The 18,155-nt window shown below is 39.0% G+C and overlaps 1 long non-coding RNA gene across 1 annotated transcript; it reads right to left on the bottom strand.

Annotated features, from left to right (window-relative positions):
- Positions 1-9,794: 9,794 nt before the first annotated feature.
- Positions 9,795-16,694, bottom strand: LOC144582700 (uncharacterized). The gene is made up of 2 exons (XR_013535972.1): positions 16,563-16,694; positions 9,795-9,944 (listed from the first exon to the last, which is right to left on the bottom strand). It is a non-coding gene; the product is annotated as an uncharacterized LOC144582700 (long non-coding RNA).
- Between the last annotated feature and the right edge of the window lie 1,461 nt (positions 16,695-18,155).

Raw genomic sequence — 18,155 nt, 5'->3', positions numbered from 1 at the left:
TCAGTTTTCACTTAACATCAACAAGCTTTTTGTCATTTTCATTAAGATGAAGAACTCCATTGAGCTTTGTTAAAAGGAAATGAGTTCCAAGAGCTCCAGAGTGGGAGGTATAGTCCAGATAGGTGAGAGAGACAGAATTTCAGATTTGTCTTAACGTGGCTTAGCTCTGTCTTGGTGTTCTGGCCATTTCACAATGGCATAGATGAGACACATAGTACATGGTAAGACATGGCCAGTGATAAAGCTGAAGCAGTCATCAGACCATGAAAGATGGTCAGACTCTGAAAGAGCTTGGCCTTGATAGTGTAAATGGCATACAGCTCTTAGCTGTGGAACAAGATGAGATTTGCATTTTGCAAAATTACCTTTAGCAATAGTATGAAGGATGGAGCAGAATGTTCAAGACTGAGATTAGTGAAACAAAGTAAATATTCTCTAGTCAGAAAATCATGAGGTCCTAAACAAAGACTCTGAAAGTGGCAATGGAGGGGAAAGGATATATTTGAAAAATAATTAGAAGAGAATTTATAAGACTATGTAACAGATTGAGTATAAAAATTGAGGGAAACAGAAAAATATAAAATGAGAACTTGGGTTGACCAAGAAGTTAATGGCATAATTGTATAAAAAGAAAGATCGTAATTATTGAGGGTCGATATACTGGAGTTCAGTTTTGCACGTGTTCAAATTGAGATGCCTATGTAACATACAGGTGGAGATGTCTAGTAACCAGGGAAATGCATGTTTCCAAAACTCAGAAGAAAGATTTGGAAACACAGACTTGACAGTGTGAAAGATACTGTGGATGTACACACTCAATACCCATCCTAATCCTCTTCTTGTATGCTTTCTTCTCCTGAAGAGGCTAGAATGTTTTTTTTAAAAAGTCTATATTGCTCCATTTCTTAATAACTAGTTGTAGCCATGTGACTATGTTCTCTCCATTAATGTTAAGTAGGAATGCTGCGTGAGACTTTTAAGAAAACTATTTTAACTAGTGTAACTCAAAAGAAAGGTAGACTCTTTGCCCTTTCACTGTTCCTTTTTTCTTCTGCTGAGGTCAAGAATGTGGGATATAAAATCAATGTGCAAAAATCACAAGCATTCGTCTACACCAATAACAGACTTAAAGAAAGCCAAATCAAGAGCGAACTGCCATTCGCAATTGCTACAAAAAGAATAAAATACCTTGGAATACAACTCACAAGGAACGTAAGGGACCTCTTCAAGGAGAACTACAAACCACTGCTCAACGAAATAAGAGAGGACACAAACAGATGGAGAAACATTCCATGTTCATGGTTAGGAAGAATTAATATCGTGAAAATGGCTATACTGCCCAAAGTAATTTACAGAATCAACGCTATCCCCATCAAGCTACCATTGACTTTCTTCACAGAACTGGAAAAAACCACCATGAACTTCATATGGAACCAAAAGAGAGCCCGCATAGCCAAGTCAATTCTAAGCAAAAAGAACACAGCGGGGGGCATCACACTACCGGATTTCAAACTATACTACAAGGCTACAGTAATCAAAACAGCATGGTACTGGTACCAAAACAGAGATATAGACCAATGGAACAAAACAGAGGCACCGGAGGCAACACAACATACATACAACTATACAATCTTTGATAAACCTGACAAAAACAAGCAATGGGGCAAGGATTCCATGTTTAACAAATGGTGTTGGGAAAACTGGTTAGCCATGAGCAGAAAGCAGAAACTGGACCCCTTCCTGACACCTTACACTAAAATTAACTCCAGATGGATTAAAGACTTAAACATAAGACCTGGCACCATAAAAACCCTAGAAGGAAATCTAGGCAAAACTATCCAGGACATAGGAGTAGGCAAGGACTTCATGAACAAAACACCAAAAGCATTGGCAACAAAAGCCAAAATAGACAAATGGGACCTAATGAAACTCCACAGCTTCTGCACGGCAAAAGAAACAGTCACTAGAGTGGATCGGCAACCAACAGAATGGGAAAAAATTTTCGCAGTCTACCCATCTGACAAAGGGCTGATATCCAGAATTTACAAACAACTCAAGCAGATTTACAGGAAAAAAACAAACAAGCCCATTCAAAAGTGGGCAAAGGATATGAACAGATACTTTACGAAAGAAGACATATATGAGGCCAACAATCATATGAAAAAATGCTCATCGTCACTGGTCATCAGAGAGATGCAAATCAAAACCACATTGAGGTACCATCTCACGCCAGTTAGAATGGCGATCATTAAAAAATCTGGAGACAACAGATGCTGGAGAGGATGTGGAGAAAAAGGAACACTTTTACACTGTTGGTGGGAGTGTAAATTAGTTCAACCATTGTGGAAGACAGTGTGGCGATTCCTCAAGGCCTTAGAAATAGAAATTCCATTTGACCCAGCAATCCCATTACTGGGTATATATCCAAAAGACTATAAATCGTTCTACTATAAGGACACATGTACACGAATGTTCATTGCAGCACTGTTTACAATAGCAAAGACCTGGAATCAACCCAAATGCCCATTGATAATAGACTGGATTGGAAAAATGTGGCACATATACACCATGGAATATTATGCAGCAATCAGAAATGATGAGTTCGTGTCGTTTGTAGGGACATGGATGAATCTGGAAAACATCATCCTCAGCAAACTGACACAAGAACAGAAAATGAAACACCGCATATTCTCACTCATAGGTGGGTGATGAAAAATGAGAACACATGGACACAGAAAGGGGAGTACTAAACACTGGGGTCTATTGGGGGGAAAAGGGGAGGGCCAGTGGGAGGGGGAGGTGGGGAGGGATAGCCTGGGGAGAAATGCCAAATGTGGGTGAAGGGGAGAAGAAAAGCAAAGCACACTGCCATGTGTGTACCTACGCAACTGTCTTGCATGCTCTGCTCATGTACCCCAAAACCTATAATCCAATAAAAAATTAAAAAAAAAAAAAAAAAAAAGAATGTGATAGCTGGAGCTCCAACAGCCATTTTGGCTGTGATGTGACCTCAAAGATGGAAAACAGACAATAGGAAAACAGAGCAGAAAGATAAGAGGACCCTTGGTTCCTAATTACTGTGGAGCCCCCATACCAGCCCTGGACTGAGCACCTCCAGACTTGTTTTACATGTAAACTTTCATTTGAGTTTTATGTCTTATCCCCCAAAGCCTGATCTTAAATGATACATTAAATCACTATCAGTTTATAGGGAATCCCCACAGAGGATAATAAGAGGCCACGTGAGAGCCATGGAAGTGGAAGAGATCTTCCAGAAGGAATCCATAGAATGGAGAGGAAAATAAGCACTGATTTCTGGAGAACCTCAGTGCAAAAAGCAGAGGGAGATAAGTCTGCCAGTGAGACTTGGAAGGAAGAGACAGAAAGTTAAAAGGAAGTGTCAGACCCAGAGATGGGCCACTCATATTCCTAGCTGCAAAGACTGTGATTCAAGAAAGGACTCACTGCCTAGCTGAAAGGAGTGGGATTGGTTGACAGTTTCCAGCTGTCATTGTTTGACAGCTCCATCATGGTCTACCTCCGTTTTAAGGTCACACTCTTCTTGGGCTAGCTCCTGTCCAGTAACTGAGTAACACAGTAAACCAAGATCACTTCTTGTTGCAGCTCTGACAATGATTAAGCAATGCATGGTACAAAACTTCCACCTAAAACCAGGACTTCTCTAACAGGCCCTCTTTGTTCAAGAGCTCCCCATCAGGCTGAAAGAGACCGTCAGGCTGCATCACAGTCGCATAGATCCTTCTGCCCAACTAATCTTTCGATGAACTAATTCTGTTTCAGCATCTGCTTGCCAGAAAACCCAGCTGGATATTAAGAGGCTGTACAAGTTAACATGTATTATTTGATTTGATGAAATACGTATAAAATCATTTAACTTCAAAGTGAGGAGGTAGGTTAACGATTTCTTCAATTTACCAAAACTACCAAATACAGATGTTCTTACAGCAGTTCCAATTGATGTGCTCAGTCCTCTCTGGTTTTTTTATCTCTCTTAACCCAGAATAAAACCATATTCCTCCAAAATATCCATTTATATTGTCTTCCTTTTCACTCAAGTTCTATCTTGCAATCAAATAGTATGTAGGAAAAATGAGTAAGAATGAATTAATAACATCACAAGGAAAGGAATGCATTCAATGCCCTTTGTGTGCATCATTACCGAATACTATCCGGATTCAGCGACATTATGGTATAAATCACAATCATTCAACACGTAACTCCATATGGTAAAGCTCTATATAATAAGATTAATTTATAAGGCAGGTATTAAATACGTTCCCAGGACATAATGGCCAAGAGTATTGTCAATAGAATTCATTGAAAGGGCCCTTGTTTCTGAGAATCCAACCATTTATTTCACAAAGACAAAGGTTCATTTTCTCTTCCTTCCTTTTATGCCTATCATCATTTAGCACAAATTAATCTCCCAAGCAAAGCACAGATACCTGCAAATATGTTGGCATTTCCTTCTTATAAGAAAAGCAACAAAGCAGATAAAAATCTGCTTTTCTCAATTTCAGAGAGCCACTATTATTGGTGTACTATTGAAAACTTCTGATGTTCTCTTTAGGAGTCAGCAAACTACCACCCATAAACTAAATCTGACCTCTCATCTGTTTTTTTAAAATAAAGTTTTATTGGCACACATTCCTGCCCATTATGTGCTCAGTCCTCTCTGGTTTTTGTCTATGGCTGCTTTTGTAGTATAAGAGCAGAGTTGAGTCACTGCAGCCGAAACCATCTGGCCTACAAAGCCTAGAATATTTACTATCTGCCCCTTAACAGAAAAGATTTGCCAACCCCTGTCCTAGTTTAAAAATTATTGTATGCTTTTATATCTCAGGTACTTATTCATTCATTTCACTTACATGTTAACATGTTAACATCATGGTTAATAGATGTCAATCTGAAATCAGATAACTCCTTTTAAAGATCATAATATATGCTCTTTTTCTTTGATTAATAGATGGTTATTATTTTAATTAATCTAATTTTTTAAAATTATCATCTACCTGGATGACATTTATGTTTTTTCTCAGATGACATTAGAATCTTGAGCCCAACACTTGATAGTTGGCCATGTTTTAGGATAGATATTTAAACCTCAGGTTTTGGAACAAAAGCAAACAAACAAACAAAAAGGCTAGTCCCCAAAAGAGACTGGAAGTAAAATATCTACTGCTTTAGGAGAAACAAGAAGATAAGTATGCCCTAATTTTAATGTTTTTCTGTCTTTCCCTTTGAAAAGGTTGCCTCTCTAAATAAAAGAAAGAAGATGACAGCCTTTTAAAATGCCTTTCATCAGATCTTTTGACGTCACAGACCTTCCTATTTTAATGGAGCAGCACCTTCTAAGAATTCATAAATGAATCATAACACAAAAAGGAAGAGGAAGAGGAGGTCTACAGTGCAGGGAGCTTCTAAACTTGATCTGCTGTCCTACATGGCAAGTTTTATGCAGATTACAAGTTCGCTTAATTCAGAGATGCCCAGAAGGCTAAGCGTGGACTTCTGGTTATTAGCTTTTCTGTGTCAGCTTTCAGCTGGGAGGTCTGTAGTTTACCCATAGAACATAAATGAACTTAGGTCTCTGTGTGATGATTTTGCCCTCCTCCTGAGCTTCTTTATTTTCTCTTAGTGTTTCCTCCTCTGTAGTGCACACAACTACTTGGGGTTTGTGAACCATAGGTTCAATCATACCTTCAAGATTATTAAATGGGCATTCATGAATGTAGTCTCTCAATTTTCATATGCCAAGCACATTTTTACTTTCCTTTTATTTCTAAAGTAGTGATCTCTGCATAAAAATACTAGTAAGTAAAAAAAAATCAGATTACTCATAAATCTACCACTGAAAGAAAACAATGAAAAATGTTGCTATATATTTATTTATGCATGCAGTGGGCTGAATGGTGCTCATCCCGCACCTCACTTTCCAAACAATGCATTCACCCACAACTTGTAAATATGACCCTATTTGGGAAAAGGGTCTTTGCAAAGTCGAATGTAATTATGTTAAGGATCTCAAAATGAGACAATTCTGGATTATCTGGTAGGCCCTATGTCTAATGACAAGTGTTCTATTGAGAAAAGGACAGAGGAGAAGCCCGTATGAAGACAGAAGCAGAGATAAGAGTGATGCTACGACCAGCCACAGCCTCCTGAAGCTGGAAGAAACAAAGATTTCTCCCCTAGAGCCTTCAGAGGAGGCATGTCCCTGGATTTCAGACTCCTGGTATCCAGACTTATGGAAGAACACATGTCTGTTGTTTGTGGCAACTTTGTAGCAATTTGTTATAGTAGCGTGAGGAAGCTAATACATTTGTTCAGTAAATATTTATTGAATGATTGTAACTCAGATATTATGCCAAGGAGCTAGTATATAAGGCACCAAACTTTTCAAAGTTTTAATCTATGCATACATAAAAATATATATGTAAATATATAAATAGGTTTTTAATGGTTAATATAATCATAGTTATTAACACACCTTTTCCATCTAGTGATATAAACATCTCTTTATGAAAATAAATATACTTCATCTCACAGATGATCCATTATTTTGCTGTTTTCAATTTTCAACCATTACACTTATTTTCATTGTTTTCTATACTGTAATAACTTTTAATCTAAATATTTATATGCAATTTTTATGATTTCCTCGAATTTTGATCAATAGAATTCAGAAATCACAGTCTATACCAGTTATGAATTTATTGCCTCCTAGTTCCAAATCTATCTTTCTCTGTTCCACTTTGTGAAACTGGAGCTGGACCCTGTAAACATGTCTCCTTTGCCAGTTGTCACAATAACAGGCTTTGTCAATGGAGGGCACTGGAGGAACTCTGCAAAGCAGTAGTGGCAAGAAGACACTTCTCTGGGTCCCAGTCCTCCATTTGATTTCAGCATGGGAGCCCTGCAGTCTAGCTCCAACCACACTCTCAAGCTGCACTCCCCACCACCACAGTGGTTGTATTCACAGTTCTGACCATGGCCTCAGGCATCTGTAGCCCCTCCAGTGGGCTCTTCTACAGATCAACATGGCTGCTATCCAGAAAGTTTCTTCACCCACAGTGGCTGGGTTTTCCACACTCTCTACAATGAGGTCTGAACTTCAGCCTTGGCTCAAAAGTAGGGAAACCCTCCTAGTCCTTAGATTGTCTGTTGTCCACTTTTCCTCAGCTTGGATGTAGCAGCTTCTTTTTTTTTTTTTTTTTTTTTTTGCAGCTGCTACTTGTAGATCCCTTACAGGTAGGTGTCTTATCACTTTTACTAGTTAATAATTCTTTTTGTTAAATTTTTCCTTTTCAAATAATTGGTATGCTTTCATCTCCTAACTGGATCCTGACTGATAAAAAGTATATATGCATGTACCTTACCAAACTAATTTCCAGGACAGTTTCTTCAATTTACAATTCCTACCCCAAGTCCTAGCCAATTCAGGATATTTTATTTACTTATTTATTTTTGCAATAAAAATATGATTAAAAAACAAATAATCTCTTGTCAATTGTTTTAATTTGCATTTCTCTGACTACTAGAAAGGTAGAGGCAAAGCTACTTGAGTATATGTAGCATTGGAATGAGTCATATCACACCAACAATGGTTACCTGTGGCGAAGAAAATAGGGAAAAGGAAGAAGGAAGGGAAACATTCACTTATTACTCTGAAATATTGTCTATTGTCCAAATATTTTACAAAGCAAGAAAATCATGTATTATTTGTAGAATTAAAAATAAATACATCATGAAGATATGGTGCTACTGAGCCCTGTATCTGCCTAGATGCTATTGCTGCTACTCAGAGTTATTGTCTTCCTCAGCAAAACTTAGCACTCAGCTTTGAAACTGTTTTATCCAGACCTAATACACGGGCTCCAGTCGTGACCACTGACTTCTGCCTCTAATGCTGGATCTAGAACACTAAATGGAAGTGAAGCCTTAGCATATGTGTCTGGTTATGGCAGCTATAGTTGCTGAAGTTGCTGACTTTTCTGCGATAGATGAGTCATGATTTTAATACCCTGTTTCATGAGTTTGACCAGATTTTCAATTCATAAAATATGGCCAGCATACATCCGGGAAAGAAGTGAGAGGGAGTATAGAAGCCATGGGATCCATTTGCCTTTTCGTAGTTATCAAGTGAACACAGTGGAAGATTGTGAAATGTGGGGCTTAGTCTAACCCAGAGACAGGAAGGGAGCATGACTAGTTCAGCTCAGGCTTAGGCTGTAGTCATGCATCTATTTCTGAAATGATTAATCATCTTTTACACCTTTCATCCTTGCTTCCAAATTTAAAAAACAAAAGCAGCACGAAGAAAGTTAAGATGATGTCATTCTATCTGCCCCCACTGTAATTGATAATTTTATGAGTCTTCATTTGTCAGAACTCAATATATTAGCATAAATATTTGAAATTCTCCTTCCAAAACAGAAGAGTCCTTTAATTACTCAGCCAGCTAATAGACCTCTGTCAGGCTGAACTGCATTGGGAATGGAGAGGGAGACAGAAGCCATTAAGAATGGAGCCCATTGCCCTATGTGTTGAAGGACTGAAGTAGGATGAAATAGAGAAGAGAACAGGTGTGGCAGGGAGGAGTTTACAGTGATGAGGAGAAGAGGGTAAAAAGGAAAAGGAGATTGCAAAGCCTGAACTTTGTGAAGAGAGAGACATGTATTAAGGATGTTTAGAAAGGAATACTAATCATTGTATACCTCCGTAATGTAATTCTCACTTTTCCATCCCCTCAAAATTCACTGAGTGAAGACCTATGTTCATTTTCAAAGCCTTTTGGAGTCGTTTCTATTTTAGCTGTATTGATGTTCTGACACTGAACTTTGAGCCAGACCAAGATATTTATTTGTGTTACATTTGTTTAATGTTTCTCTCACCCACTAGCTGTGAATTCATGCAATGGATTGGGAGTTGCTGGATAACAGTTGCAATAATTTAAGAAATGACATTCTAAAGACCCAAGAAGTCCCAACTTCCCACCTTCTAAGAATAGCTGTGCTGTCAAGGTAGTAAAAACTGAAATGGGGAAAACACATCTGTTGTTGTTCAGTCTGGCATGTAAAACTCACATAATATATGCAAGGGTTCTGTTCAGATGAATCGCATAGTCTCAAAGCAGCTACACATAAAATCTGTGGATTTCTTCTCCTTGTAAAACATGAATTCAGTTAATTTAAGTTGAAATTGTTCTTACACATATTCTTTGCCCTCTACCATGTATCTCCTTTAAAATAAAATAGAGCAAATTTATTTGACTGCTGCTCCTTATTAACCTGCTTCGCCTTAATATCAAAGCCCAATGCTTGCTTTCAATTGTTTCTTTAAAAAACTAGAATAGCCCAGGATATGAAGCCACAAAATGAATCAAGTCAGATTTTTAATAAATATTGCAAATATACAGAAAAGTAAAGAGAATGAGTCATGATATAATAGAGAATAATGTGACCAACATCCATATAGCACTACCCAACTGTGTCAAATTTTAACATTTTGTAACATATGCTTCAGATCTTTTTCCTTAGAAATAAATCATTTCAGATACGGAAGCCCCACATGTAATCTTCAACAAGCACTTTTTTCTCACTTTAATCCCATGTGTAACTACTATGCTGAATTTGGTGTTTGCTAACAACTGAATATCCGTGTTCTCCTCAAATACATGTTAAACCCCCAATGTGGTGTTATTAAGGGGTGGAATCTTTGGGAGGTCTCTCAGTATTCTAGTGTTGCTATAAAGAAATGCTTGAGGCTGGGTAGTTTGTAAAGAAAAGAAGTTTATTTGGCTCACAGCTCTGCAGGCTATACAAGAAGTATGGCACCAACATGTGCTTCTGGTGAGGGGCTTCAGGTTGCTTCCATTCATGGCAGAAGGTGAAGAGGAGGTGGTGTGTGCAGAGATTACATGGCTAGAGAGAAGAAGCAAAAGAGAGAAGGGACGGGGGTGCCAGGCTCTTTTTTAACAACCAGCTCTCACGGAAACTTACAGAATGAGAACAGTCCTCCTTACCCTCCAAGACATTAATATATTCATGAAGGATATGCTCCCATTACACAAACACCTCCCATTAGGCTCTACCTCCAACAATGGGGATAAAATTTCAACATGAGATTTGGAGGAGTCAAACATACAAACCATAGCAAGGGGCAATTAGAGTAAGAGGATGGGGCCCTCATGGATGGGATTAGTGTCCTTACTAGGGGATGAAAAGACCAGTGCTCACTCTTTCTTCAACATGTGAGAATACAATGAAAAGAGGGCTATCTGCAAACCAGGGAGTGTCTTCATCAGACACTGGATCTGCCAGGACCCTGATGTTGGAATTTTCAGTCTCCAGAACTTGAAGAATGAATTTCTTTTATTTAAGCCACCCAATCTATGGTATATTTATTATAGCAGCAGACTAACTAAGACAGCATTCGTTATTCTCATACATGTTCTTATAATTTTGCCAATTTTTTGTTTGTTTGTTTTTCAGAGACAGGGTCTCCAGGCAATAGAGTACAGTGGCATGATCATAGCTCACTGTAACTTCAAACTCCTGGGCTCAGGAGATACTCCCACCTCAACCTTCCATGAATCTAGGAATACAGGTGAACACCATTGCACTTGACTAATTTTTAAATTTTAAAATTAGTCTACAAAAAACTAATTTTGTAGAGACGAGTCCTGTTATGTTGCCCAGGCTGGTCTCAAACTCCTGGCCTCAAGTGATCCTCTAACACATGGATGGATTCATATGATCACCATCACGATAAGGATATAGAGCAGTTCCATCACCAAAAACAGCTTCCTAATGCTCTACCTTTGTAGTCATACCTTCAACATGGTCCCTAATGCCTGGCAGCCAATGATCTACTCTCTGTCACCATAGCTTTTCCATTTCTAGGCTATCAGATAAATGTAATCATATAACATGTAACCTTTTGAGACTGGATTCTGTCACTCAGCACAACAGTTTGTCTATTTGCCCAGTGAAGGAGACATGCATTATTTAATGTTGGCAATTATTAATAAAGCTGCTTAAAACTTTCATAAATAGGTTTTATGCATACATAAGTTTTCAATTCATCTGGGTAAATACCTAGCAGTGGATCCCTGGGTCATATGATAAGCACAAGTTTATGTTTTCAGATGTCTGCAGATTTACCAGATGCCTCTCTGTCATTTATTTCTGGTCTATTTCTATTAGGAACAGAGAACATAAATCTTTTAAATTTAATGCTTGTGGCCGGGCACGGTGGCTCAGGCCTCTAATCCCAGCACTTTGGGAGGCCGAGGCAGGTGGATCGAGACCATCCTGGCCAACATGGTGAAACCCTATCTCTACTAAAAATACAAAAATTAGCCGGGTGTGGTGGCGTGTGCCTGTAGTTTCAGCTACCCGGGAGGCTGAGGCAGGAGAATTGCTTGAACCTGGGAGGCAGAGGTTGCAGTGAGCCGAGATTGCACCACTGTACTCCAGCCTGGTGGCAGGCCACGGAGTGAGACTCTGTCTCAAAACCAAAAACAAAACAAAACAAAAATTAAATGCTTGTTTTATAACTCAGGATATAGTCCATCTTGGTAAATGTCATATACACTTAAAAATAATGTGTATTAGGCTGCTTTTGAGTGAAGTGTCCTGTGAATGTTAAATTAGAGTAAGTTGGCCAATAGTATTTTTCAGTTCTTCTATATCCTTGCTGATATTCTGACTACTTGCTCTATGAGTGGCAGAGAAAGACATGCTGAAGTCTCTAGCTATAATTGTTGAATTTTTCCATTTCAGTTTTATTAGTTTTCCTTCATGTACTTTGAAGTTCTATTGTTAGAGGCATACACATTTAGGAATATTATTACTTCTAGGTAAATTGCCTTTTGATTGCTACTTTGAGTAATACTAATATAATTATGCCAGATATATTTTAATTATTGTTTGCCTGGTATGTCATTTTCTATCCTTTTACTTTTAAGTTATCAGTGGTCATACCTGGTTTCTTGTAGTCATAATATTGAGTTGTTTTTCATTCCATTCTGAAAAATCTCTGTCTTTTAATTGGTGTGTCTAGGCGATTTACATTTAATATAATTATTGGTATGTCTGCATTTAGGGCTACAATTTTATAATTCATATCTATTCATTTCCTATTTTTTGTTCTTTCCCCTTTTCTGCTTTCTTTTGTATGATCTGGGTATTTTTAGTGTTTCATTTTAATATATTTATTGTTTTCATTATATCTCTCAGTATAGTTTTTAGTTTTATTATATCTCTTAGTATAGCATAGTATTGTAATCTAGTGCTTATAATATATACTTTCAATGTTTGTCAGCTGTTTGGAATTAATACTTTACCACTTCAAATGGAATGCAGAATTCTTACCAACATATAAGTCCCTTCACCCTCTTACCTTCATGTTATATTGGTCATATGTATTATGTCTCTGTATATTGAATCTCTATCAGACAAAACTATAATTTTTGTCTTCAATTATTATATGTATTTTGTAAAACTTAAGATGAGGAAGAATAATCTGTTACATCTCCTATATTTTCACCATTTCTGTTGCCCTTCCTTCATTCCTGATGTTCCATGTTTCCCTCTGGTAGCATTTGCCTTCCATCTGAAAACTTTCTTTAGTATTTCTATTAGAATGGGTCTGCTGGTGATTATTTCTTTTAGCTTTCTTCATCTAAGAATGTTTTTACCTCATCTTCACTGCTGAAGGAATTAAAGGCTGGAAGAGAACTCTGAAATTGTCTACCACAAAATATTCATTTACATATGAGGAAAAGGAAGCCCAGAAACATTAAATAATTTGTCCCATGCAACCAAGCTAGTTATTGACTGAGCCCAGATTATAGAGTAAGCTCCCAAACTCCCGATGCAGTGCTCTTACATTCCTACAAAATGCCCGGGTTTACTTTCTCAATAAAGTTATGTGAAATGATCTAGATTGGTATATATTTAGTAGAAAAAATATAAAATTCTCATTTATTAGAACTGGAAAGGACATTAAAGATCATTCACTTCAGTGTTTCATGTTTCAGATGAAGCAACTGAGACCCAGAGAAGGTAATTCAGTTTCCCAGTGGAAATGTACTAATAAGTAGAGCCATGACTTTTTATCGCAAGATTACACTACATACCTGTCATTTGTAAAGAACAGGCACTTGAGTTATTTGCTTATTTGTGTTCCCCAGTAGCAGTGATGGGGAAACACGTACTCTGCCTCTCTCTGTCTTTTTCTCTCCCCTTAGAAGGTTATGACACAAGTTGGATGGCCAGTGTTAGACAGTGGATCCTATCAGGCCTATTTGGAATCAAATCTGTGACTTTGTTCTCATTAGCAGTTCTTTCAACCAGTTATTCCCAAACTTCACTGTGTGTCAGAATTGTATAAGCTAATAAGAATCAGCTTATTGAAAACGTACATTCCTGGTCCTACCTCCAAAAATATACTAGATCTGTGGTGTGGACCTGGAATTTGCTGTTTTATAAACACATCAGGTAATTCTGATCCTCAGGTTGCACTTTGAGAAATCTCTGGCTTATGTTGAGGCATTATGTGTTGGTCATGAATAGAAAATTTTTGACTTTCTCAGAATAGGATGTTGAGTGCAATACTAAATCAGGATCAGTTTCTTAAGGTCACTCCATTCTAGGTCTTCCTTTTACAGTAACTTCAATCGCATCTCTTTCTCATTGCTGAGATAGCTAACATGTAAAGGTAACATTCCTCACACACATCTATACTGTAATAAAAACTGTGAGGGACATAGATGTCTACATTTAGTTATTTCTTTATGTGTCTCTTACCTATTGGGTTTTCAATAGGACCATTGAGATTTCCATTAATGTTTTAAGTAAACATCTACTGGGGCCACGTGCAGTGGCTCATGCCTGTAATCCCAACACTTTAGGAGGCTGAAACAGGCAGATAGCTTAATCTCAGGAGTTCAAAACTAGCCTGAGCAACATGGTGAAATCCCATCTCTAAAAAACATATAAATAAATAATTTTAAAAATTAGCCAGACCTGGTGGCATGAGCCTGTACTTCCAGCTACTCAGAAGGCTGAGAGGTGGGAGGATCAATTGAGGCCAGGAGTTTGAGGCTACCATGAGCCAGATCACACCCCGCACACCAGCCTGGGTGACAAAGCAAGACCCTGTCTCAATGATAATAATAACAATGGGTGTTTAACTTAACATGTATGTAGATGTTCTAATTAATACCTATCTTAAGCTAGATTCTATACATTTATGTTTTTATTTTAAATACTCTTTTCCAAACCACTTCCCACCTCCATATATGAACACACATAAACGAACAAACATCATTTATTCGACAGGAATTTGTTAATTATCATTTGCATGCCTTACTGTGTCTAAGATCCTAGGAAGGGAGGAAAATCAAATAAAAAAGAAAACATGTTACCTTTGAACTCAGGGAGTTATAGTCTAGTATGGAAAACTGACCACACAAAAAAACAACTAGTCACGTTCTAAGCAATATAGCAACATGGGCAAGATAAAAATAGAGTCTAACCTTCAGAGATTGAGGAACTCTGGTGTTTAAATGTTGACTCTATTGTTTTCATGATTTAACTCCTCTGAGTAGAGAGCTTGATATTTAGCTAGACTGAAAGGAAACACAACTGCCCTTTGCATTTGCTCCTCCTAATGCATGCAGTGGCACAGATTGCTAATCTGCTCTGTGTACTGCCTCAAACTTTTTTCCCATTGGCTTGTGAGTACAGACATAGCTTCACTCTGTTGGTCACAAAAGACTCTTGAAGGCAGGAAGGAATGGCGTCATCTCTTTCTTTGCATCTCCTACAGGGTCCAAAGCTATGTCATCTTGTTGTAAACAATTATTTAGCCCCTGCTCTATACTAGGCCCTATGTGAGATTCTACAGTTGTAGAGATGGCCAATGTCCCTGCCTTCACTCAGCAAACATTTCTTGGGCATTCCCCAAATGAGGGGCCCCATCCTAAGAGTTCTGTGCACATAGATAAGTAGCATTCTCCCTCTACACTCAGGAGTAATGCCCCAGTGAAGAGGGAAGATATCTGTACTGTGTTAATTTGCAATGGCTGCTGTAACAAAGTACCACAAACTGGGTGGCTTTAACAACAGAAATTTGTTGTCTCACAGTTCTAGAATTATAAATCCAAAGTCAAGGTGTCAGTAGAGTTGTTCTCTTCTGAGGGCTGCAAGGGACGAATTTGTTCCATGCCTCTTACCCAGCTTCCCGTGTTTGCTGGCACTCTTTGGTATTCCTTGGCTTGTAGAAGAATTGCCCAATCTGTATTTATCTTCATGTGGCATTCTCCCTGTATGCGTGTCTCTGTGTCCCTATTTCTCCTTTTTATAAGGACACCAGTCATATTGCATTAAAGGTCCACTCTACTATAATATCATCTTAACTAATTATTTCTACAACAACCCTATTTCCAAATAAGGCAACATTCTGAAGTACTGGAAGTTAGGATTTCAACATGTGAATTTAAGAGGGGGATAGAGTTAACCCATAACACATACTAAAAAGGAAACCCAACATGGCCAATGCTGTAATAGGGGAATATATGAAGAGCTGGGGTGCATGTGAGAGCACATGGCACTGAGTTTAATGGGTATAAGGACAAGCATCAGAGAAAAATTAGACAAGTGGCCAAAGCTTGGTTGGACTAATGGGTGTTTTCCAGGTGGGGAGAGGAGAAAGAGATTTTGATTAAAGACACATTTGTGAGAGGTTAGAGCACTTGGGAATTGCAGAAAGTCTTATGGGGTAAAGACCAAAGATGGGGCATATAAAGAAGAAGGGAGGTAGAAGACCTAATCCAAAAACAAAGAGACGCTATGGAGGGTTTCAGGAGGAGACTATTCTGGTTTGCATCTGCATACTAGAAATCTCACTCTGGTAAGAATGCGGGTGGGCACTGAAAATGGTACCATGGAAGCAGAGAGATCGGTCAGAAGCCTATTTGCAAGTCTGAGCAAGAGATTATGAGGCTCTAGATACATCAAGAGCAGTAGAAATGGAAAAGGGGGAGGGGCTTCCGATGAAAAATTTTTAACAGAACGATGGGTCCCAGCAAACAGCAATTTAGGATAACTTCAGTGTGAATGGAGAGGATGGATGTGAGGCTGGTGAGTGACGTAGGGCCTGAGACATGGAAGATTAGAGAAGGAGAACGCTCATTTGTAGGAGGGGGAAAGATAGATTTGAGCCAAACCAGAGGATACCAACATCCTATTGGCCAATCCTACTGGTAGGATTTCCACTCTCCTATCCCAGCTTTACTCACACTTAATATCTAACTCCCACATGCAGTGCTGCACTTGACCTTGACCTTTAAAGGGCATGGAAAATACGTTTACATCATTTCCAAGCAAGTTACACTATTGTTCACTAAATTGGGGCCCAAAAAAATGAGTCTACTAAGGGAGTATGACCCCCATGGGTTGAGGAGAATTGAAGTCACAAGACCGGTGATGTCATCACATCCACATCGTTTGCCAGTTCAGAAAAATGCTCACCAGTTTGCCACACAGTTATTGCAGATACAGCACCACTGTCCAATGCCTGACTTCTTCATCTGCTGGCCATGATATCTAATTAAACACATTAGAAGTTGCAAAGTCTCTCAGAAATTGGAAAACGGTTAAAATTTAATCCCAGATAAACAGGAGGTAGAACCCCTTGAAATGCCCACCATCAGACCCAGAGGAGTCGAGTACCTGGGAAGAGAATCATCTTGAGTTTCTTCATGGACTGGGCACTCAGGCCATAATGTTGTGCCCCTGAAAGTAGGTTCCTTCCTGCTATCTTCCTTTTCCATTCTTTTCTATTTTTGTCCTAGGGATGAGCAGTCTCTAACCTAACCTAGTGTACTATGGTAACTAATAAGTAAACATAACGATCACAAACACATATTTCACACTTATTCGGCATGAGCTAGGGACTATTCTAAGCAAGCCATACATTGTCAAGTGTCACAGAACATTTTAGCCAATACAACGGTGGTCCCATAAGATTGCAATACTGTATTTTTACTGTATGTTTCCTGTTTAGATACCCAACTACTCACACTGTGTTACCACTGCCTACAGCATTCAGTAGTCACATGCTGTGCAGGTTTGTAGCTAGGATCAATAGGCTACGCCATATAGCCTCAGTGTGGCGGAACCGTCTAGTAGGCAGAACCATCTAGATTTGTGTAAGTACACCCTGATGTTCACGCGCAAGGTAAAATTGCCTAAGGATGCATTTCTCACATGAGACACATAACTGTAGAATTCATTTAAGTCTTCTAATAACCTTAGGAGGTAGGTTCCACCATTATCTTTATTTACAGATGAGGAAGCTGCAAAGTCCATAAGAAACCTTCCACTGAGCCACGGGGAAAAGAACTCTGGTCTAAACCCACAAGGCAAAGTATGTCTGAGGGTTCTTAATTCCGGCAAGGGGAGGGAGGGGTTAAAGAGCAGGATTAACTTACAAGGAAAGCTTTGCTGCCTGGGCAGGCGGCTCCTGGTGGATTTCCTGAAAATTCAGCAGGGTGGAGCCGCCTCTCCCATCAGACTTGCACTTTACTACACGATGGGGGGTCATTAAATAGAGGAGCCAGGAGTTCAGGGCTCCCTCCCTCCTTCTCAAAAGGAAAATTGGGTGTGGGGCGGGTACATTACCTCATAGGATATCGGAGAAAGCCTAAATGTGTCCTCCAGTGATTCATTTGGGTGGACGACTTTCACACCAAACTAAACTCAAAATTTCGGAGTGGGGTCATCAGGGCCCCTCCCTCCCTCCCTGAGTGCAAAAAACATTTCCTCTTTTTAAAGTACAAGCAGAGTTGGAATCAAACTCCTTCCAAACAGGAAATCAGCAGGATTCTAGGTAAAACGGATGCCTTACTTTTAAAGGTCAAGATCTTTCCTTCCCCAAGAGGATGTTTCCTGAGCGCCTACAATGGGCCAGGCACGTGGTACGTAGTTATTATGAATCTTGATGTGTCCTGCGCTCTACAGGCTGTTGGGGGTGAAGGGGACACAAAGAGAGAAAAGATACCAACATTGCCACCCCGCCTCTCGCCCCCACACTCATTTGGCAAAGCTTACAGGAAAAAGGAG

Source organism: Callithrix jacchus, chromosome 5 (assembly GCF_049354715.1).
Source record: "Callithrix jacchus isolate 240 chromosome 5, calJac240_pri, whole genome shotgun sequence".
Lineage (NCBI taxonomy): Eukaryota > Metazoa > Chordata > Mammalia > Primates > Cebidae > Callithrix > Callithrix jacchus.
The sequence above is the reverse complement of the archived record's forward strand: the minus strand, read 5'-3'. Positions and strand labels throughout refer to the sequence as shown.